The sequence below is a fragment of the Fukomys damarensis genome, unplaced genomic scaffold, assembly GCF_012274545.1.
Source record: "Fukomys damarensis isolate Sample0158 unplaced genomic scaffold, DMR_v1.0_HiC HiC_scaffold_38, whole genome shotgun sequence".
Classification (NCBI taxonomy): domain Eukaryota; kingdom Metazoa; phylum Chordata; class Mammalia; order Rodentia; family Bathyergidae; genus Fukomys; species Fukomys damarensis.
The window spans coordinates 20,269,169-20,293,390 of NW_022900950.1; the positions used below are offsets into that span (position 1 = coordinate 20,269,169).

At 32.1% G+C, this 24,222-nt stretch overlaps 2 pseudogenes; one reads left to right on the top strand and one right to left on the bottom strand.

The window, feature by feature from the left end:
- LOC104868885 overlaps positions 1-14,535 on the bottom strand; it is a 67,845-nt pseudogene extending 53,310 nt beyond the window's left edge.
- On the top strand, positions 14,534-16,346 carry LOC104868883 (annotated as a pseudogene).
- Positions 16,347-24,222: the final 7,876 nt, after the last annotated feature.

Here is a 24,222-nt window from a genome sequence, read left to right on the forward strand (position 1 = left end):
AAAAAAAAAAAAAAAAAAAAAAAAAAAAAAAAAAAAAAAAAGAAAAGAAAAGTTAAGGTATATAAAAGAACTGTTACAAATAAAATAAAGTAAAATTCTGGCATGAATATGTCATGAATACACATTAAAGATTAGAAATGCAGAAGTGACCAATAAATAAAATTTGATAAAAATATGCTGGAGATAAGATTGACTAAATTATTTAGTCAGTTTTATTTCAATTTCAATTTACTAAATGAATAAATTTTAACAAGAAATTTCTGCTTATAAGTAATTGTACGCATATGTTAGGGCATTAAGAAGCTGTACTAAATCTTCCAATTATCTAATATAGTTTATTATTGAATTATGCCTTCATGTTATGGCAATATAAATCCAGCTTCAAAAAGTTTAACTTGTTCAGACTCTGACATTCAAAGCAATTAGAGTTTGCTAAGTGGTTGCAAGATGTTGGACAGCTTACCAAACTAGAAAAGACAAGGATACTTAAAGATGAGTTAAAGTATAAACCTCCCTAATTAATCAAGTTACCAACCGAGAACTTGTAACCTAAAATACTGTCAAAGTTGTCACAACTTTATGTACCACTTAACCATATGACTGTCATTAGAAAAAAGATTTTGTATTCCCAGAATTATATGTTAAAACATTTATAATTCAAAATATAAAGGAAAATATCATTGTGACAGAAATATTCAGACTTATTAAATAAAAAACAAGTCTTTATTTTTATACTATCATGATAAATATTTATTCCCTTATAAAATTTAAATATAAAAACATCTATATATACTTGAATGTAATAATTAAACATTTTATATTTTTCTTTAAATGTATATTCCATGAAAATATTCCTACATATCATCTAATAAATGCATTTTCATACCACATATCCAATATACCTTTCACATAAATAAACTTGTAGGTTTAGCAAAAGTAGATATTGGCCCTTTTAAAACTATTTTGCCACAATATATCATTTGTATTCAATCCAATAAAATTAAGAGGATAATGATAATTAAAAATACAAATCTATATTTGGTGCCTAGTTATTCAGAAGCCATTACAGTGATTATCGAATCTATAAGGTTTTACTTTATTTTCCTTCAATTACATCTGTCTCTGGGAAAAGGTGCTCAAATTGTTGATAGGCTTGTGAAGTCAGGTAATGTTACATATATTATGTGCTTTTTATTTGTAGATGTGCAGAGGACTGTACTCTGAAGTTTAAATCCAAGATTTAAAAAAAGTCACACAATAAATGAAAAAAAAATCATACTTGCAGTAAAAGAGAGTAACTTTATTGAGTTATGGCAGCAAAATGTTTTCATAAAAGAAGCAGTCTAAAGGAAACAGCAATCTCTAAAAAACTATGCATAGTCTATAAATCTTTACAGTTCTTTTTTATCAGAAAAAGAGAGAACTTTAGTGAAAATAAAAACCTAGTGTGATATGAAAAACTCAAAGGGGAAGCCATGGTTTTAAATAGTTTATATATTCAAGAATTAATATTTTAATCTATGAATTACATCCATATACCTTAGTAAAAAAATACACAAAACTTTTTTTATGTGCCTGCTTCTTTTGGCAGGTCACCTTATCATATCCTATCTGTTACCCTCAGATTGCTGAACCACATTCACTTAGCACAGTGCATTAATCAGGGTTCTCCAGAGCAGTGGATACAACAGACTGTCTGTGAAATCAGACTCTCGAAGCTGAAGAACCCATGATCTGAGATCTGCAAGCTGGAAGACCAAGAGATACAGTGGTATAATTTTAGTCTAAACATCCAAAAGCCTAGGAACAAGGAGTGCAGGTGTCTGAAGCTAAGAGATGGGTGTCCAGGCTCTAGCATAGAGAACAAATTCACTCCTCCTCCTGCTTTTTTTTTTTAATCCAGGCCCTCACTGGATTGAATAATGCTGACTCATTCTATTGAGACAGTATCTCCTTTACTAGGTCTACCTAATTTCCTCTGAAAACCCCCTGAAAAACACACTGAGAAATAATGATCACAAGCTCTCTGGGTATCTTTTAGTTCAGTCAAGTTGATGCATAAATCAACCATCATTCAGAGGTATTAATGCATCATGGACCCTATCTATTCAGTAGTTTTCTGTAAATATTTTTAATAACTATTTCCCATAGAACATGTGTGTGTGTGTGTGTGTGTGTGTGTGCGCTCGCGTGCTTGTGTGTGCGCCTGCCAGTGTGCAATTTTAGATTAACAGTGAATTTTTGGGAAAGAAACAAGATTAGATATGAGAAAAAGAGAACTTCTAAATTTATGTTAACATTGCAATCCCAGAGATACATGTTTGTAGAAATCCAATAGTGGGGAAAAAAATCATCAGTTTCCTTTCTGCAGTTGCTGGGAGTATTAAACGTGTTAATAACATACAAATATAAATATATTTCCTTATACTATGTTTGTTTTGTTAAGGAAGGAATTGACAAGTGACACACAGAGAGGCAGCAGAATGGAAGCAAAATAACAAAATTTTACTCCATCAATAGTGATGGATGGCAACTAATGGTGGTGCCCTGATCCATCCCCTACTGGGTTATAATTTCTTCTTTTATAGGGTTTTACAGCCTTGATCTCATTCAATTGGTTACATTAGATTTTCACCTTTCACACTGCTGATATTCAAAACATGGTGGTGAGGCAGTTAAATTTCAACCCAGATGTATTTCTTTGTTAGGGGAGGTTACCTTAAAGATTTATTTACTTATCTATTATAGCCAAGGGGAAGGGAGCGTGTTTGGTTATTTTCATTTATAAAACTTTTGAGGGAGACTAGGTGCCTCCGGTACTGGTTAATTGTGAACTAAAAGGAGGAGGGAAGGGCAGAAATTATCTTACATTATGACATTTCCTAGGTTTTTGCTATTAACGTTTTCCCTGTCATTTTGCCTACTATATTGACTTTATTTATTTTAAATTTATAATAACTATCATCTGCCCTTTAGATTTAGTTCAATTATTTAATACAATGAATATTTACAAATCATTCAAGAAAATAATTGAGCTTGTATTTATAATTTACCTAACATTTCAATATTAAATATTTAATGTAATTCTTAACATCTAATATTAAATGAGAAGTTGTATGATATATTGAGAAAAGTCTTTTATTTGGGAATTAATTCTGAGCTCACCCTAAGGTAGGCCTTTAAATTCTGTAAACTTTGTAATTTAATCTTAATGATTATATGGCAATCTACAAAGCTTAAAGACATTGAAACAATTGATAAGCTATTAAGAAACACCAGAAATATGCACCTTATTTATTACCTAAATCCACATACCTAAAAATGACATACCTAAAAATGACATTTTCTCTAAAGAAAAGAAGCTCTTCTTCTATAATTAAGGGGCAGACTATATTGTTTTTTCCAATAACATGTCAAATAAAAATTCAATTTCTGATGTAACAGCATTTTTTAAGGCATGCCTAGTATTAGACAGCTAAAACTAGACATTTGGGACATGTATGTGTGTGTGTGTGCTCCCACACATGTGCACATGAGAACAGAAATGTGTCTCAAATTTTACTGAATATTTTAAAATGCATTTTAAAAGACAAAGGGCAAAGTTTTTAAGCTCTGTAGAGGTTAAACTTCTTTTAGAGAATTAATTAATTATCTAAGGGCTATTTTCTTCATGTTGATTTACAGAAAAGATTAATATATTTTATATACTTTGATACAACATTAACATTTTCTTATTTGTGCCTCCTGTCTTTAAAACATCAGTCTTTACCAATGATACAGTTTTGAGAGATTTAATACAGTATGATTAATCGTTGATCCTAAAGATCCAGAAGAAAAAAGAAATCGTTACATTCCTTCTATAGTTGCTTGGATTGTTCAATGTATTAACCACATATGAATTCTTTATAATAATCTCGATATAATAAGTTCTCCACAAATAGGAAATGGTTGTAGTATAACCATATCATTATGGTTTTTATTTTTTATTATTACCGATGTTATTACACTGCTTTTCTTGTTACTACTTTTGCTGTATTTACCGTCGTACTACTTTTACTATCTTATTGATCATTTTCTCTGCTTCGTTCTTCCTCAGCCTTTAATCTGGAAGATTTTGCCTTGGTGATGAGAGCCATTATTTCGTCTGAATCACTTCCTCTGGACTCCCTGTCTGTGCTCAAAATTTTCAAATACTGATCTTTCACTTGGACATTTATAGCCATGTGAATAGGGCTGCCCACTTTCATAAGAACATTTGTTTCAGAATTTAACATTGTTCAAATACTTGTGAGCAGGTCTGAATTTTCATTCTGCTTGGAAGTAAAGGATACTAGTAAAAGTCAATTGACTGAGCAAGACTTAAATATGCAAGTTTGTAATCACTTTGATAATTCTTCTATTTCATTTCCTGCTTTTATGGGCTCCTTGTAGGCATTTCTTAAAATCCTCGATTCTCTTCACCTGGATTTCTTTAACAGTGTAATTATTGCACTGCATTTTTTTTCATTTTTGTCATTATGATCTCTATAATCTTGTTGTCTACTACCATAACTTCCTGTTTGTGGAGTATTTATTCCTTTTCCTAGTGTATGTGTATATATGTGTATCTGTACACATGCATCTGTTTAATTACCTTAGGATCAATTTCATAAATTCAATTATTTCCTTTATTTACTCTGTAGTGGATTATATTGGGATTTTTAACCCTTAGCAAGTCTTCAATTAAATGCTAAAATAAGCCTTCGGGATGTTGAATTATACCACTTAATGATGTCTCATAAAATTAACTGTCTCATATTGCTTGACACCTTCTGTATTTTTAGCCTCCTTAACTTACAAAAGCAATGAGGAAAAACTTCCTTGAGGCATTGAAGATTAAAATATCCTTCTAAATAATTTATTTTTAAAAAATAATTTAATTTAAAAAATAATACTGTTGCAATCTATAAAACTGTAAGAGATAATTCAGGATTAAATCATTATTTCTGAAGAAAATCATTTAGGAACTACTAGCCTTTGTGTATTTTGCTTTCTTGTCATTTCTCAATATTGATGTTAGTGCATTTCTCCATTTCAGTGTCAAACACCTAATGGGATGCATCTATCAGTTTCACCTCTGACTGATTTTAGTTTGTTTCTTCAATAGCAATATAAAAATACCTGTGAAAAAGAAAAATCTCCTCTATTTTATGAAAGTTAATATCCCACATTTTTGTGCTTTTCATTAAAGCTAAAATGAAAATATATTACATTCAAAGAACTTCCCAAATATTTCTCTCAGTGTATTTGCATTTTCTTGGCTTTTTATTTTCCCATTCATTTCTTTCAAATAGTTGTAGTTCAAACAATCAAAGTATAAGGAATAGCAATAAACTAAAATACAGAATTAATAAATTTAGATATGATACAGTATAGTCTATTTCCATTTTATATGCTTTTACTAAAAGCATTCCTATATTGAAGTCTTAAAAATATTCTCTTCCTTAACTGTGCTATGAGATTCTGAAAGAGAAACTCAATAAAATTTCTATAAATAAGTCTGAGGCACAGCAAGGTGATTACTATTGAGATTATATGCTTAATTTGTGTATTTTTGTGCAAAAAAGAAAACTGCACTGCTATAATTTAGTTTGAAGCCATGTTTAAATAAAATATGTGTCTTTGTGTGCCATAAAACAATACAATGGTGGGGATTTTGGTAATATTATTATCAGACATAGATAAGAATTACAAATTTTTAAAGAATTACTTATTTTTATTATATTCATCTGGCATTATATCCCAGCAAATTCAAGAAGATTTCCAAACAATGTGTTTACTCTCTAATGTTTTTACTTAACTTTGTATTGTGTGAGAAACATTACCATACCATTGCTATATATATTTTAGGTTTAAACTTAACTCAGTTTTGCTTCACTGTTTAATTTAAATTAAATTATAAACATGTTTAAGCTGGTCAGGATGTTGCACACCTATAATCATAGCACTCTGGAAGCTGAGGCAGGAGGATCACTATGCTTTCAATTCCACCCTAGGCTATATCGTGAGCTCAAGGCCAGGCTGCTCTACATAGTGAAACTCAATAAAACAAATCAAATCAATCAATCAATCACAGATTTAATTCAAATATGTATTTAATTATAAAACTATAACATTTATTTTGAATTTTGATATTAAGAATAAACAAAATGGTGCTGTCTATCAGATTGACTAGATTATCATTAAATTTTATTTATTTACTGTTGGCTATTTCACTTTTTCCATGACAATGTAAATTTCCTGAAGGCAACGAATGAAACTGCTCCTTAGAGTATCCCTTTTAGCTAGACCATGAATGACATGTATTAGGTGCTCAATAAATGTTTGTTGAATGTAAAGAAAGCATTAAAATCATGTTGAAATACATATGTTCAATTAAGTATACAATATGGAAATGTTAAAAGTTTAGGGTCATATTTCATGGAGAGGAGAATAAAGAAAATGGTAATATCCCCTCTGCAAAACTTCCCCCCAGTGTTCTATTTCTGGTCCTAGGATAAATATATTAAGGGGTCAGACATACATTTTTTTCAGATCAGCAAGGCAGATGTGGTATAAGTTGGTAATGGATTCACAACACCCAACTATGTAAATTCTACCCTTTCTGAAAGTGCAAACAAAGAGGAGTACAGTCTACCACTCCGATACCATCCCAACAAGACAGTCACAGATCTAGAGGAGGGCCACATTCCCCACTCATCTTAATTTATTTTTTGAGCAGTCCTTTCTCCTCATCTCCAACTGTTAGCCTTCCTCTCCTGCACACTGAAACAAGATTGCCAATGATTTAAAGATGTTTCTCCAACATGATCATTACATCAGGAGCCATTTAATAAGTATTTATTAACTATACAAACCAAGAACCTACTGTATTTTAAGTACAGAAATATCAGGAAAACATCATTATCAAATCTCTTTCTTCAGTTACTTCAAATTTATTAGTAGGATAAAAAGCAATGAAAAGAATAAAATGGATTATTACTTTACATTTTATACAAGGAGAAGATGAAACAGATGTTGAAAGGAACTAAACACATAGAAGAGGTCCAGTTTAGAGCTCACTGCTCTGATAACTGTATGGAGGGAAACTGATTATTATTGTCTTGATATATAATATTATAACGACAGAGGCAAGAATATTTTAGCTCTAAATAATGCTTATTAACAAAAGAATATGTCAAATGATGATATATCAAATAAATAAAACACAAAAGTATCTAAACCACAAATCTAGTTAGTAGCTATTTCCAGGAGGAGTAAATCATAAGTACATTTTGAAGGAAGCTTCCCATTATATACTCTTAAACGTATTACTGTTTTATACTCTTCATTTTTTCCCAGTGGTAGGGCTTGATTCTAAGTCCTTTAACAGGAACGCAAAAAGCTCTACCACAGAGCTACATGAAAATCCTTCATTTATTTTTTAATCAGAATAATATTTGCAATTATTTATGGAGTGCAATCTTGTAATTTAAAATATATGTGCAATGTATAGTAATTAATTCAGGAAAATTAGCATTTTAGCTCCTCAAATATTATCACTTCTATGTGTTGAGAATGTTAAAACTCGTCTCTGTTTTGAAATGTGTAATTGTTGTAGACTGCAGACATACAAATATACTTTATAACATTATACTCTCTATACTCTCTACCTCTGAATTTTTATATCCATTATCAAATATTTCCTTATTTCCCCTTCTTTTTTCTTGCCTTTTCTGACCTCTATTTTACTTTATACTTTATGTGACCAACAATTCAACTATCAAAAATAAACAAGAACATGCAGCACTTGTGTTTTTTTTTTTTTTGCCTAAATTTTTTCACTTCAAGACATCATGTAAAGCTACAAGATCCCAATGATAAATGTAACTGCATTGTTTGCTTTAAATGTACCAATAAACTTAATGGAAAAAAATACTCTTGAAACCTAAAAACGACAACAATAATGAACCTTCCAATTTCATCCATGCTGCAACAAATGAAACAAAATTTCTCCATTTTTATGATTGAATGATATTGCTTTGTATGATATCTATTATGTCCACTTTTCTGTGATGGACATGTCAATTGGTTTTGAATCTTGGCTGTTGTAAATAATACCTCAATAAACATGGGCAAATAGCTATCCCTCTGGTATAATGAATTCATTTCATATAGATACATACCAGGCATGGGACTTATAGATTTACATCATAGTTCTGTTTTCAGTTCTTTTATTTATTTATTTAGTTTTTTTTCTCATTGAGTTTATTGGTACATTTTAGGTATACAGTACAGTTACATTCATCATTGGGATTTTGTACCTTTACATGACAGGTCTTGATTCTCATTTTTTACCCTTATCCCTACCCTCCCTTCACCCCCTCATCCCTTCCCTATTTACAAATACTTTATTTCCATTTTTTCATTATCTCATATTTTTTCTTTTCCCTTATGTCCTTTCCCCTACCCTTTCTAATTCCCGTACACTTTTAGCCCTTTTCTTCCTATTTCACACTGTCAATTATACCATTAGGACCTTATGTACAATTATAGTATTTCACACCAGAGAAACTAGTTGGTATTTACACATGTGTGACTTATTTTTTTCACTTAAGCATATATCCTCAATATGAATCGATTTTCCTATCAATGTCTCTAATTTATCATTCTTTATGGATGAGTAGTATTCCATTTTATAGAAAAACCACATCTTCTTTATCCAGTCTCCAATTGATGGGCAAATGGGCTGTTTCCAAATTGTAGCTATTACAAACTGTGCTGCTGTAAACATGGGTGCGCATACTTCTCTGTGATATGATTCTTTTGGTTCTTTTGGAAAGATACCCAGCAGAGGGATGGCTAGGTGAAATGGAAACTTCTAGTCCCTGCTCTTTGAGGTATCTCCATATTGATTTCCATAGTGGTTACACCAGTTTGCACTCCCACCAACAACGGAGAAGGGTTCCTTTCTCCCCACACCCTGCCAACATTTGCTATTGTTTGATTTCTTGATAGTAGCCATTCTTTGTGGGGTAAGGTGGAATCTCAGTGTTGTTTTTATCTGCATCTCTCGAATTACCAGTGATGTGGAACATTTTCTCATATATTTATTCGCTGCTTTCATTTGTTTGAGAAGTAACTATTAATTTCAGGTGCCCATTTTTTAATTGGGTCTTTACATTTGGGACATTGATTTTTTTTAGTTCTTTATATATTCTTTATAGTAGAACTTTGTCTGAGGAACAGCTGGTAAATTTTTTTTCACGCATTGTAGGTTATCTTTAATTGTTTGATTTTTTTTTTTGTACTGCGGAAACTTTTTGATAATATGAGATCTCAGTTGTTGATTTTTTGTACTAGTTCCTATGCTACTGAGGATTTGTTTATAAAGTGTTTCCCTATGCCAGTGTCTTCAAGAGTTCTGCCTAACTTATCTTCAAGCAAATTTAGTGACTCTTTTTTAATATTTAGATCTTTAATCCGCTTGGATTTTAGTTTAATGAATTGTTAAAGACAAGGGTCTAATTTTAATCTTTGGCAGGTTGAAATCCAGTTTTTCCAACACTGTGTATAAAAGAGGCTATATTGTCTCCTGACTGGCTCCTTTGTCAAAGATGAGGTAGCTGAGTGCATCTGGAGTTGTTTCTATTTCTTCCAATCTATTGCACTAATCCTCAGGTCTGTTTCTTTGCCAACACCATGCTGTTTTTATCACAGTGGCTTTGTAGTATAGTTTCAAATTGGAAATTATTAGACCCACTGCCATGTCTCTGTTGCCTAGGAAGGCTTTTGCTAATCTAGGTCTCTTATGGTTCCAAATGAATTTTTAGATTATTTTTTCTAGTTCTGTGAAATATACTGTCGGAATTTCAATCAGCATTGAATCTGTATAGCAATTTTGGTAGGATGGCCATTTTCACTATGTAGGTACTTCCTACCCAGGAGCAGGGGATAACTCTCAATTTTCGTATATCCTCTTCGATCTCTTTTTTCAGAATTCTATAGTTTTCAGTGTAGAGGTCCTTTGCTTCTTTTGTTAGATTGATTCCTAGATATTTCATTCTTTTGGCTGCTATTGTGAAAAGAATTGTTTCCCCAATTTCTCTCTCAGTGAGTCTGTTATTTGTGTAAAAGAAGGCTATTGATTTTTGGGTGTTGACCTTGTATCCAGTTACTCTGCTGAAAGAGTCAATTTAGTCTAGAATTCTTTTGGTGGAATATTTTGAGTCTTCATTGTAGAGTATCATATCATCAGCAAATAGTGACAGTTTAACTTCTTCCTTTCCAATCTTTATTGCTTTCATTTCTTTCTCTTGTCTAATTGCTGTGGCTAATGTTTCTAGAACTACATTGAAGAGGAGTGGTGATAGTGGGAATCCTTGTCTTGTTCCTGATTTTAACATGAAGGTTTTCAGCTTTTGGCCATTTAATATGATACTGGCTGTTGATTTTTCATAAATAGCCTTTATTAATGCTATTGATATATAGACCATCTATTCTAATGTTTGCAGGGTTTTTATCATGGATGGGTATTGAATTTTGTCAAATGCCCTTTCTGCATCTATTAAGAGGATCATATGGTTTTTGTCCTTGGCTCTGTTAATGTGTGTATTACATTTATTGACTTACATATGCTGAACCATAATTGCATCCCTGAAATAAATTGGACTTTGTCAGGATGTATGATCTTCTTGATGACCCTCTGTATTCTGTTTGCTAGTATCATATTAGGAATTTTTGCATCTATATTCATTAAGGAAACTGATCTGTAGTTCCCTTTTGTAGTTGGGTGTTTCCCTGGTTTGGGAATCAAAGTAGCACTTGCTTCCAGGAATGAATTTGGAAAAGTTGCTTCCCTTTCAATTTCACAGAAAATTTTGAAGAGTAGTGGCAGTAGTTCTTCTCTATATGTCTTTTAAAATTCAGTGGTGTATCCATCAGGACCTCGGTTTTTGTTTGTTGTTAAACTTTTAATTATATTTCCAATTTCACTGATTGCTATTGGGGTGTTTAGAACTTTTTGATCTTCTGCAGTCAAGTTTGGAAATACATAAATATCTAGAAATCTGTCAATTTCTTCTGTGTTTTCCATTTTATTAGAGTACAGGTTCTCAAAGTAGGTATTTATGCTCCTCTGGATTTCTGTAGGATATGTTGTGACTTCATCTTTTTCATTTCTAATTGTGTGGATCTGAACCCTTTCTTTCCTTTTTTTTTTTTTACAAGGTTGGCTATTTTATTTATTCTTTCAAAGAATCAGCTCTTTGATTCATTTATTTTTGTATCATTTTCTTAGTTTCCATTTCATTGATTTCTGTTCTAATCTTTATAATTTCCTCTTTTCAGTTCTTTGAAGAGCATCAGTACTGTTTTCCATAATCCCGACACAATTATCTGATGTCCTTTTCTCTATAGCCTCATCAATATTTGATATTTTTGCATGCTTTTAATAACAGATCTTCACAAGGTAATATCTTGCTGTGCCTTTTATTCATATTTTATTAATGATTAGTGCTGTTGAGCTATGTTTTATATACTTACTGGCCATTTGTCTTTCGAGAAATGTACACTCTGAAAATTTTCATGTAGGTTCAGCTCATAGTTGGCAGCTCCAGTGTAGATGGCATAGTAGAATAGCATAATGAGAAGAGCTGCTCAACTCATGACAGCAAGGAAACAGGGAGAGGAAGGAGGGACTGGGGAGGGAGTTAAATCGTCCAAAGGCAAGACCTCATTGACACACCTCTTCCAATTGGCCCTACCTCCTAACAGCACACTGAGCTGTATTGGTCCACTGATAAGTATAACACTCCCATGGTCTAATCATCTACCAGAACCTGTCCACTGAACTCATGAGACTTTGAGAGATATCTTACATCCAAACCGCAATGTGCATTGTGATTCCTCCAGATTTTGTGCAACTGTCTTCAGGATTGCTTTGGTTATTCTGAGACTTTTGTGTTTCCCAGTGAATTTTGTGATTGTCTCTTCTAGTTCTATGAAGAATGCCATTGGAATTTTAGTGTAGATTTATTAAATCTGTGGATTGCATTTGATAGCATTAACATTTTAACAGTATTATCTCTTCCTATTGATGAGAATGGCAATTTTTCCTTTTTGTTGTGTATTCTATATCTTTTCACTACTTTGTTATTTTTATTGATGAGATATTTCATTTTCTTAGTTAAATTTCTTCCAAGTTTTTAAAATTTAATTGCCAATGGAATTTCTTTTAAATCAATTTTTAGCTAGTCTGTTATTGGTATATAAAAATGCTAATTTATACATTAATATTTTATCTTGTAATTTGCTGAATTTATCAATTCCATCAGTTTTTTATGATGAAGCCTGAGTTTTCCTTTTTAATACATGTTTGCAATACATACTGATTATATCCAGATTATGAGATATAGGTATATTACATATATCATTATATTATGTATGTATTTATGTATGTATGCCACATTTTAAACACCTTCATTGTCCCTGCCTCTGACCTTACCCTCTTCTTCAATCTCCAGGTCTCCTAATCTCTACAGAGTCTGCCTCTCTGATTTTTAATATGGATCTTTAATTTGTTTTTAAATTGTTTATATTTTGTATCTCATATTACAGAGACCATATTATGCTTAGCATTTGTTGACTGGTATATTTCACTGAGCATTATGGTCCCTAAGATGTATCCATTTTCCTACAGATGACTCAAACTTATCCTTTTTTATGACCAAGTAGTGCTCCATCATGTATGTACAATACACCATTTTCTATATCCATTCATCTATTGATGACCAAACAGCCTTCATGATTTAACTATTGTAAGTTGTATGTATTGGCTTAGGTACTCATATATAACTTTAGTAGGGTGACTTTCTCCCTGCTAGGATAATAAGCAGGAGAGGTATAGCTGGATCAAATGGAATTTCTATCATTTGTGTTCAGAGAAATCTCCATACTAATTTCTAAATGTTTATACTAATTTTCTTTTCCACCAATAATAGAAAAGTATTACTTTTCACCACAGTGATGTCATCATTTGTTCTTTTTAAAATCCTTGACAATGTCCATTTTTTACTGGAGTAAATATAAATTCCATGTCATTTTGATTTGTCTTTCTCTGAAAGCTAGAGATGATGAAATATTTTCATGTATGTATTGGCTGTTAATTTCTCTTGTAAGCATCTAATAGTGAATTGACCTTATTTTTTATCATGTTTTTGTATTTTTGGCAGTCTTTTTTTTTATTTCAGAGTTTATTGTATTGCACTAATGGAAGAGCAGGATGGTTATGCAATTTTCTCTCTCATTCACTTTTGAAAGTCTAAAATACTTGAAAATTCTTAGGAATACCTTTATCACCAGATTAGAACAGTAACCAGATTCTTAGTAAGTTATGTCTTACAAATAAAACACATTTAAAATAGCTTTAAATGCATTCTTCACAAGTAAGTCAGCATATATTTTATATCACATTCACTTATGCTTAATAATTAAAGCAAGTATATAATTTTAATGGAAATATGGAAAATCTCTCATTCTTGCACTACACAGGGATAATATTCAAGTCGAAGGGGGAAGTAATCCCACTCTTCTTATTTCTGTAAATATATACAGATATAATCATCTACAAGATAAAGGGGGAAACCTTTGTCCAGTTTCCTAAGAGTCAGATGTACATTTTCACTTCATCAGAAGCACCTGATTATCTACAGCTACTTTATAGTGAGATGGAATTTCAGTGAACCAAAATGAGCCCTACAGGTTCCTATAAACAAAAGCTTCCCAGGGACTAGGACAGTCGATGATTAATGTGTTCATTGGAAAGAGTATGGCTGTTCCTTAAGGAGTGCAAGTTCCACCTGTCAATGTGAGTTAATCATTTTATATTAATTTATATTTAATTCCATTTAAATTCTGTCAAATTATAACATAGGAAAAGTCTTTCCACAAGCAAAAATGTGGAAACATTTAAAAATAGTCATGGTTTTAAATAACTGATCAGATCCCATGGGCTACTCCTGGGAACAGGATCTTGCTGCATGGAGTCCCTTTCTGTGGGGGCTTCCGTATTCTTCTAACCAGACCATTCTTCTGTGTGCTATTCTAAGAGCTCACCAGGATATAGATCATGCCATATAGGCAGTAAAAAAAATGCTGGGAGGTAAAAAGGTAGTTTGCACCATCCTTCTTTCTGACAGTATGCTAGGATGTCTGCATTCATGATGGCTGTGGCGTCTTCGAGTCCTGGTCCTCTCATCACTGGTCTACTCATGTACCTCCAGCTGTGGTATGCAAGAGGGGCATATGAAGAACCATGGCTGGCCACTTTGCTGCACAAAGGCACATGACACAGAAGAAAGCATGGATGAGGGGCTCTGGGAGGAACAGAGGATTCAGGGTGTTACACTGGTCTGTAGCATTCTTGTAATCAATCTCCAGCTCATCAAATGCTATAATGTGCCAAATGTCAAAGAAGATGAGTGCAGCAGTAAGCGTGCAGCAGAAGGCAGCGAACATGGATGCTCCTGGCTGGGGTGGAGTGGTAGGTGTGAGTGCCAGAGAAGTGGTAGTCTTTTTTTTAACTTTTAGTAATTTATTGGTACAGTTAATATACACAATACAATAACTTTCATTGTTGGGAATTTTTACCTTTACATGATCTTGGTTCTTATTTTTCCTCATTCCCTGCCCTCCCTTCAATCCCTCCCTCCCTCCCAATCTACAAAGACTTTGTTTCCATTATTTTTCATTTTCTCATATTGATTCTATTCCCTTCTTTCCTTCCATATCAGTTATTTGTCTGATAAATAGCTCACCCATACTCTAGGATGTATCTTCACTCTATTAGTTGTTTATTTTGCTGTTCAAAAGCTTTTACAACAATATGATCACATTTGTTAATTCTTGATGCTATTTCTTGTGCAGTATGGGTTTTGTTCAGAAAGTCTTTAGCTGGTTCCTTTTCCCTTGAGGGTGGAAAGGTTAGCATCCTATCCTTGTGCCAAGCCACTGCTTAAGCAGTGTCTCCCTCCCTCACGGAATTAGATCTTCTCCTTGATTCTGTGTCTTGGACCTTGGGTGTGTCAGGAAACAAAAATACCAGCTGCATGAAGGTTTATTGTCTCTAGTGAACATACAGCTCAGTTTTGAGTCCAGAAGTTTATACCAGTGGAAGAAGAAGTGGGGAGGGCCCATGTTGGGGATCTCCCACCGATCACACTCTTACTGGTGAGAGATGCTCAGGCAGTTGTTGGAGTCTGTGCTTAGAGTTGTGGTTGAGCTAAGTAGAGAGTGGAGTCTGTCTGAGGAAGAAGGATACTGAGATTAGGCCTGGGGTATAGACAGGGTGCAAAGACCCAGGTACAGCTTATGTGGAAGGAACATTCATCTCTTAGGGAGGTGATGGTGGGCTTAAGCCTCAAAGTAATTGGTAACACAATCCAGATACTAAGTATAGTGTCCCCCTCCCCTCTTTCTCTCTCTCTTCAGTGGCTCTTAAGAGCTATAGATCCCAATTATTGCTCTAGTTAAAGTGTCATTTAGACAAGTCAAAATTTAATGGACCAAAGCAGATTAATATATTTAAAAAATAATATACCAAAACTCTCGTACTCAATGACATTATACCAACCACTAGTACATTATACAGAAAGGAAAATGTAAGGAATAAAAAAGTGAATATATACTGATATTTGCTTCCTCCAGCTGTCTTTTTTTGCCAATCCACATTTCTACATTTGTGTAAGGGTACAAAAACAGATGAGGTCGATGATAGGTAAGAACAACATTTATTTAGTCTATTCTTTCTTGCTTGTTTCCTGCTTTCTCTCATTTAATATTTCCCAATTTTGAAGTCTTTGCAATAATATAATTAATTATTGGTTCATAAGAAAAAGCAAAACAAGCCTGAGTATTCTCATATCTAATTAGAAGGCAGCCACCATGATGAAGGCAGCTGCAGATGTTAATGTTACTTTCAAAGATCAACAAAAGATAAACAGATATGTGCAGAATATGAATAGAATCACAGAGGAAAAGGAAGAAATAGAAGTAAAAAAAGAACAACTGCAGAATTTAGAGATGCTTGTGATGACATCATGCTCGCAGATTGTGACGGCTTAATGTTCCCTTATCAAACTGGTGACATTTTCATTAGCCATTCCAAAGATGAAACATAAGGAATGTCAGAAGCAAAGAAAAATTTCCAAGAATTAATTGCTGCCTTAAAATCCAGAGTAGAATCAATTCAGCAGGTGACAGCACATTTGAAAATTCAGTTATATGGAAAATTTGGCAGCAACATAACACTTGAAGTTGATGAAAATTAAACACTTTATAACCTTTTAAATTGAAAATTCAGTTATATGGAAATTTTGGCAGCAACATAACACTTGAAGTTGATGAAAATTAAACACTTTATAATACCTTTTAAAATTTATTTAGTAAACTTAAATATTGTGTAAAAAGAGAATTTCTCTTCCTCAAATGACATGGGAAGACAAACTTTTAAAAAAATTGCATTTAGTCGAAACATCTATTTTCACATTTTGCTTATTTATTTTCATTTTCAAAATAAGACTATTCATCTATGTATTTTGAATAACAATTATATGAATTCGAGAGGCTTTATATCATATTGCTAAAAATCAGTTAAACAATAAAAAAAGAAAGTTATACCTTTTACCTTTTCTCTGTTTGGAGATCTTAAAGTCTTTTAGGGTACCTAAATTCAGCCCTCCTTCTAGTTTTTTCCAGAAACATAGTATCTGTTTAATATAAGAATGAATCCTGCTTTAAATAGTAAAGTACTATTAAAAAATCAGTAAGAGAGGTCTCTCATATTCTTAGTAAAATATGTAGCATGTCCATGGCTCAATCCTAGGTCATGAAGAAAATAGGAGTTTCCTTCCCTCTTTTTAAACCATATCCATGATAGAAAGAAAACTGGTTCATGGAACAGTTGTGTTTGCATAAGAGAATTTCTCTAAGAGCATTAATGCAGTGGAAAATCCATACTGAATATAGTTACCATATGCTATTATAACTTCATTTGCTCCAATAATCCTGTTTAAAGTAGGATCAAACAGATGGACAGAATTCTTCTGAATGAATGTCGGTTGCATAATTGAGCCATGACGCTTAGTAAATACATATAGAAATGTTAATGAGCACAGGCAATATAGGCAACATTTTGTATTTTCTACTTTGTTAATAGTTTCTAACTGATGAAATTTGAAAACAATATTACAATGACTACCATGGAAATTAAGTTGATTTGACTCTTTATAATAAAATTAGCAGTTCGTGAATACAGTCAAATCCGTCCATCTGTTTTGTTTGTACTAGGTTGTGAAAAGAAGATTGCTCAATGTTCAGAAATGCTGATGCCAAAAAGAAAAAGCAGTAAAAGTAGAATTTATTTCTGTGATGCTGAAATTTTAAAATTTTCTTACAGTAATAAAGCCCAAAATATGTAGGGTAGTAAAACCTGGTATTATAACAAAACTTTTAATTAGAAAAAATGTATGATGTGGTAGTTAAAAGGTGAAATGGTTCATGCTTTTACTTTTAATGTTACATTTTTATCATATTTTGCTTCACAATTTTTTTCCTACCATGTGGAAAAGTGTTCATGTAAAAAATCACATAAATTAATGTTCCTTGGATCTCATTGTGTCATTTCTGAAAAAATGAACTAAGTAATTTGATCTTCAGTGTTTCAGCCACTGGTATCAATAATTCTGGAATACAAATTTTGCGGTAAAATATTAAGATGATCAATTTTTTATCCAAAAGGTTAGAAACTGTGTAAGTTATAGGTAATTGTTTAGGCTGGATTTGCAAAACTGTGGTAATTGATGTGTGAAGCGATTTTTAGTTTTTATTCTTTCAATTTTCAAACCTTTTAACTGTGACTAAAAGTATAACAAATTTTACAAAATTACAAAACCTAGTTTAGAACTAGATCTGTGACTGCATTTACTTTTTCATTTAATTTGTCAGGGCAAAAATTACCCCTGTCAATACTAGTGAGATTCCCTGGAATGCAGACAACTGGTAGAAGAAAACCAAATAAATTGCTCTGAGTGATTTCCCTGTGTTGCATGATGCTGAGAAACAGATTGATTCTATCTTCATTATTTTTAAAGCATGAAAATAATCAGAGCAAAGAAAATATGATATAAAAGAAAGGATAGTGAGGAATTTCTGAAAAAAAGGAGTGGTGACAAATAATTAAACAGTGACAATTCTTCAAGCAAGTAGCTCTCTGTTTAACATATGGTAAAACTTCAGTAATTTTCATCTATTGCTGTTAATACCCGTAAGTCACATTGCCATTTAAAATTAGTTAGAACTATGTTAAGATAAATGCACATGTAAACATACAGAAATCTTCTATTGTCCTAAATTTTATTAGTCAATTTTGTACTATGTAATCTCATTTTCTGAAATCAGTTACACCTAAATATTTGATAATCAAGAATGATGGCATCTTTTAAAAGGACAAACCTCAATTTGACACAGATTTGTTATACATATATCTATTTCCTTAGCTGTCAATTATAATTCATATTGTATATATTATACTTGTATTCCCATAATGTATTTAGTGATTAATTTTATATTAAATTATTTGTTCTAAATATTGTATGCAGATTTCTATCCTATTCAATAATTAAAGAACTAGAATTTTCTCAAGAAGAATTTTGTTTGTTATTTAGAAATAATAGAAAAACAAACCATTTGTGCTATACAATATACACTAGCAAGAAAATTAGTTAGTATTGATCACCAAATCACTTACTCTTGCTTAGTCTAATATTTGTGTTTTCCTCCAGTCTGTCGACACTTATCTGTACATCTATCTCTTTACTTCATCAATAGCTTGAACAACTTTTCCATACATGACTTGTTATTCAGCATCTTATCTGTACTTGAAATACATTATAACTTAACAAGTGAACTTCCAATAATAAAATGCCAGACACAAATTACACATGATTCTCATTTCAGATCATGTTTGACTATACTGATATTGTCATTTGCTCAAATTAATAGTTACAATGTCTAACAAGAACACAAGCTTTCAAACAGTTTGAATTTGAGATTTATGAGCAACAAAAATGATTTATATAGATAACATTTTATGAAACTTATTAAAACACTAAGAAGGCAATTTACATTTTGAGCAAATCATGATAGCTGCAGTTTTTTAAAAAGTATGGAGAACAGATAAATTTATATTCTTATTGACAAGCCAAAAACAGCTGCTTTACATAAAAGTGAATTATCACTTGACTGGTGAACTTATAGATCAATAAATAGGTTTATAAATCTATGTCATCTGGATATTTTTCAATGTTAATTTTTACAAGATAATATTTGGAGATTTATTATTAACTGTACAATAATATTGAGCTCCCACAAACCACATGAGGGACATTTACCTTTCAGAATAAAAGTTTTATACATAATTCAACATATAGAATATATTTTATGTATTAATAATAAATTCTCTTTTTAAAAATACAGTTTAGTTCTCCTTTTATTATTGCACCTTTATTTTTGTGCATTATATTAAACAGAGAGAAAGAAAAATAACATTTTAAGTACTGTAATTTCTATAGTGTTCATATTTGTATTGATCAATATAATATAATCACTATCTATCAATAACAAAAAGCTATGCTGAATGCTCAGAAAATACAAAAAAATAGATAATGCAAAATTAATTTCTTATTAACTTTATGTGTAATCCCATGTCATGATATAATTTCATGATAGCAATGTATCTTTTGTAGAAATATACAAATTTATCATTTATATTGATTATATTTAAACAGGCATTCAATGAAATACAGTGATCATATTGAATTTGGTTAGAATTAATTGATGTTATTTTATTACAAGGATTTTTGGTTATTTTGCTGCTTTATTGGACATATTTAATTAGTAGTCTATTTTGACATTTCCTGTCATGATGATATTTAGCACATAGTAATCTGACAACTCTATTGTGAGCATATGACACTTTACAAATTCAGAGTGGTGCTAAGTGTTGTTGGAAATGTAAGTGCTAGCATTTTGAAGCCTGTGAATAATAACATGAAAATTTTCCACTGTGTTAAAATTAGAAGCAATTATTGCTTTTTCTTCATAACTTGGCAAAAGTGTGTATCATTTACATGACAGCTGTTACCTAAAATCTCCTTTTTGTCTTCACGAATGGCTTTTTGAGAATCATACTGAAATAACAGCCAAAGAATAAGTTATTTAAAAAATAAATGAAAAAATTCATTCAAATAAATAGGGGAGTACACTAAAGGTATTAAAAAATTGTTCTCTGTTGGGTTGAGGTTGTGCATGCCTGTAATCACAGCACTCAGGGAAGATGAGGCAGGAGGATCAGTACAGTCTGTACAACTTACTGACTTCTCAAGATACAATATAAAAATAAATTGAGTAAGGATGATCCTCATTATGAAGGCTCTGATTCAATCCCCAGCATTGAAAAAAAAATGACAAAGAATTCTCTATTAATAGTTAAAGACATAGCAAGATTTCCCTGAGGTAACTAAAGCAATAACTGATATCTTAAAAAGAAAAGATGTTAAATACCAATAAACTAACATAGTGATTGGAAAAGCTAATTATAAGAAGTTCATGTATAAAACATATGAGAAAATATAAACAAAAAGCAAGTATGAAGTTCTACTGGTTAAAATATTCGTTCCATCATATGAAAACCAAAAATCAAATAAAAATACAGTAATTAGATATAACCATATATTAAATAATTTAGTGTCACCATATAAAGTACACATTGAAGAGATAGGTGATCCCTATGAAACACACCGATAATAAGAAATGTTATACACTAGTACCAATTTAACAAAAATAATTTGGACAAAAGCACATAGCTAATATTTCTGAAACACTATTTTCAGAGGAAATGGAAATATACCATATAATTATGCATGTAGGCTGTACAGTATGTCAGAATATCCAAAGTTTAATTCTGTATAACTTAGCAAGGTATTTGGGGGGCAATTTTAAACTTTGATCATTGTTTTGCTTTTGTTTCATCTTATATATAAAAGACAAAAACAAAATAATCTGCTTTATAATTGTACTATGAGAAATATATGCGATAAAACATTTAGCATGGATACTGATGTGCAGGAGTTTTTCAGAAAATATTAGCTATTACTATTCGAAAAAGAATAAGGTAATTAATTTCAAATTAACTTTTCCAAAATGCAATGTTTTAGGATGTACATTGAATATTTTAAGCTGATGGAATTTGAGAAAAGTTAAACATTAGGAGGAATCACTGATATTCATCTGAAATAATTTATAAGATTCTCAGTGAAGCACACTTTCTATACCCAGGTGAAGGGACCATCTTTATTTTCAAAGACTGAGGCATCTGAATGAAGAGACCTCATTATCCTTCTGCTGGTTTACTACGTATAGGTCATACCCTTTTTTGTTCTACTGAGGTGGGAGATTACGGTGTAGCGAAGTAGCTGGGCAAGAAGGCAGGTGATGTCAATCACAAAGATCCGGGAAAGAGAAGACAGAAGTGTCTAAACTCTGCCCCTGGGACCATTTGGAAAATACTATCTTCAATTCCTAGCAAGATTAAAAGGGCTTTTACTGAGATGTCCTAGATCTCACCTCAGCCTGAGATGTGGAGCTTAAAAAAGATGGTGACCATTTATCTCCTGGTCACTGTAAGTTCTTCCAGTAGCCTGTTCTGCACTCTGCTGGGAATATTTCTTTTCTTACCTTTTATTGGCCCATACTCATTCTGCAGAATAGACTTCTTTTCCTACTTTTAATATTTTAAAAATATAAAAACTTGCTACCCTTTTAAATTGCCATGGCCAATTTTTTAGGACAACAGAAACCCAGAAAGAATCTCCAGAAGAGCCCACAACCGAATAAAACCTCGATAACACTATCTTATTTTCACATTACTTTCACTCTTCTTTAAATTTAGTATGAAAATATGTAAGTTTAGTTGTCTCTTCAGGTCTTCTTTTTCTTAAGAAAGATCCAATGTCACATCAAATTTATATAAAATAAATGTGTGTGCTTTTCTCTTCTCACTCTGTCTTTTGAGGCAGATACACCAACCACAAACATAGAAGGAAAACATATTTTCCCTCAGGTACTGTTGCCTTTTACTTAGTTGGTACGTTTTTTTTTAAAATACATTGAAAAGATAAAAATATTCCCTTCTATGAAAAATATTAGAAGAAATTAGAGTATAATTATTTGATTAAAATATATATCTCCAACCAAATATCCGGGTGGGGGGATAAGTAAAAAATAAAGAATGCTGCAAGAGACTGCAATATTGATTATGCCCCAAAGCAGGCTATGAACAGTTAACCCCACAATTGGCTTGTTTTGAGAAGTGAGTCCAGCCAAATTGCCCAGGCTGAGGTCAAAGTAATTCCCACCCAAATTCCATTCCCACAACTAAAACCTTCTTACTAGAAGAGTAACCTTCAAATTACAACCATATATTGTGTCTATTCATTCCTAAATCAAGAATGCTTTGTCTTGGCTGGGCATCGTGGCGCACACCTTTAATCCCAGCACTCAGGAGGCTGAGGTAGGAGGATTGCTGTGAGTTTGAGACTAGCCTGGGCTAAATAGTGAGTTCCAGGTCAGTCTCAACTATGTAGTGAGACCCTGTCTCAAAAAACAAACAAACAAAAAAACAAAAAACAAACAAAAAAAGAATGTTTTGATGCTGCTTTGTCTTGTCTTTTACCAGCCTTGCTTATATTAATTTCCATAGAAATCGGATGGGCCATGTGTCTTTACACATAGGGCTTGTCTTACACAAAACTCTCCTTTAGCCCAATTAATTACCAATAAAAATCAGTGGCTTGGATTGAGCAGTAACTTTATCAGTTGCCCCAGCATTGGTCATCCTGATGTCCTGCTTTCTGCCTCTCTTAATTCTGTCTTTTAGTGTATTTTTTTTCTCAAGCCTCCATTGTACACTGAGCAGGAGACTAAAGCCTATTGCAGAAGTTTCCAGTAAAGTTTCAAGGGTTCCCAGTAGAATGTCAAGTTTTGAGAAACATTTGCAATTCATGTTACTTGCGAACTTCTAATAGAATTGTAAGAAATAGCATCTATTGGGTTGACTTTAATGTTAAGTTCTTAATGAACTTACAGAAGTCATAGCATTTTTCTAAACCTCTTCCTCTTGCTCTTTATATTGTCACAGATACTGGACTTCAACGTTTTTAAGTCTATGGCAGCTTATAATAACAAATTAAATGATAAATAATACCAAGCACAAAAGTCAATATTATGGCATCAAGTTTTCACAAAAATAACCCTTTCTATTTAAGGACGACTTTCGAGGTCACAAGAGACACAAAAAGTAACTTGAATTTGTCTTCCTGATCCACTAGATCAAGAGGCTTTTATAGAAAGGAGAAAGAGAGAAGGTGTTTGTTGATTGAATCGTGAGAACCTTTAGGATTCTTTCACTTAGACAAAGATGGTTTTCATGCCTATTCACAGATCACATTCTTGCTTTTGTAGGAGTTACATTATGGTTGGCAGAAATGAACTTGTGAATTCAAAAGATCATTCACCAGAGAAATTGCATTTAGTCTGCATATGTACATTCTTGTAAAACTAGTTTAAACTATGGTAGGGTAGATTCTGGAGGCAATTCCTGAAAATGAACCTAAGTATTTTTCCACATCTCTCTAGGCCTTAGCTAGTTTCAGTTAAAAATGGCAAATGATTTTTAGGTTTCTCAATGTTTTTCAAAATCTGTACGTCACTCCATCAAGGGGAAATGCATTTACTTCACCTTGCTTACACAGAGAATATTGAAATAAAGACATATCCAAACAGCCAGTTTTGAAGATAGACATGGAGAAATGTGTGAAATGGTCACTAATAAAATTTAGTTGTCTTTTTTCACTGTTTATTCTAACTGAAATCAATTGCCTAATTCTCCTGTTTCTGTTATTTATCCAAGTCAATTAAAATTTTTTAATTGTGCTAAAGAGTAATAAAATATCTCTTGCATATTGATTTTTTTTGAGCTAAAAGCAATTAAGAAGCAGTAGATGCAGGAAAAGCCCTTCACTTGTTCTAATTTCCTAGAAGCACTATATAAAATTTACCTCCTGTAAAGCAAATTTTTTTTCTAAAATT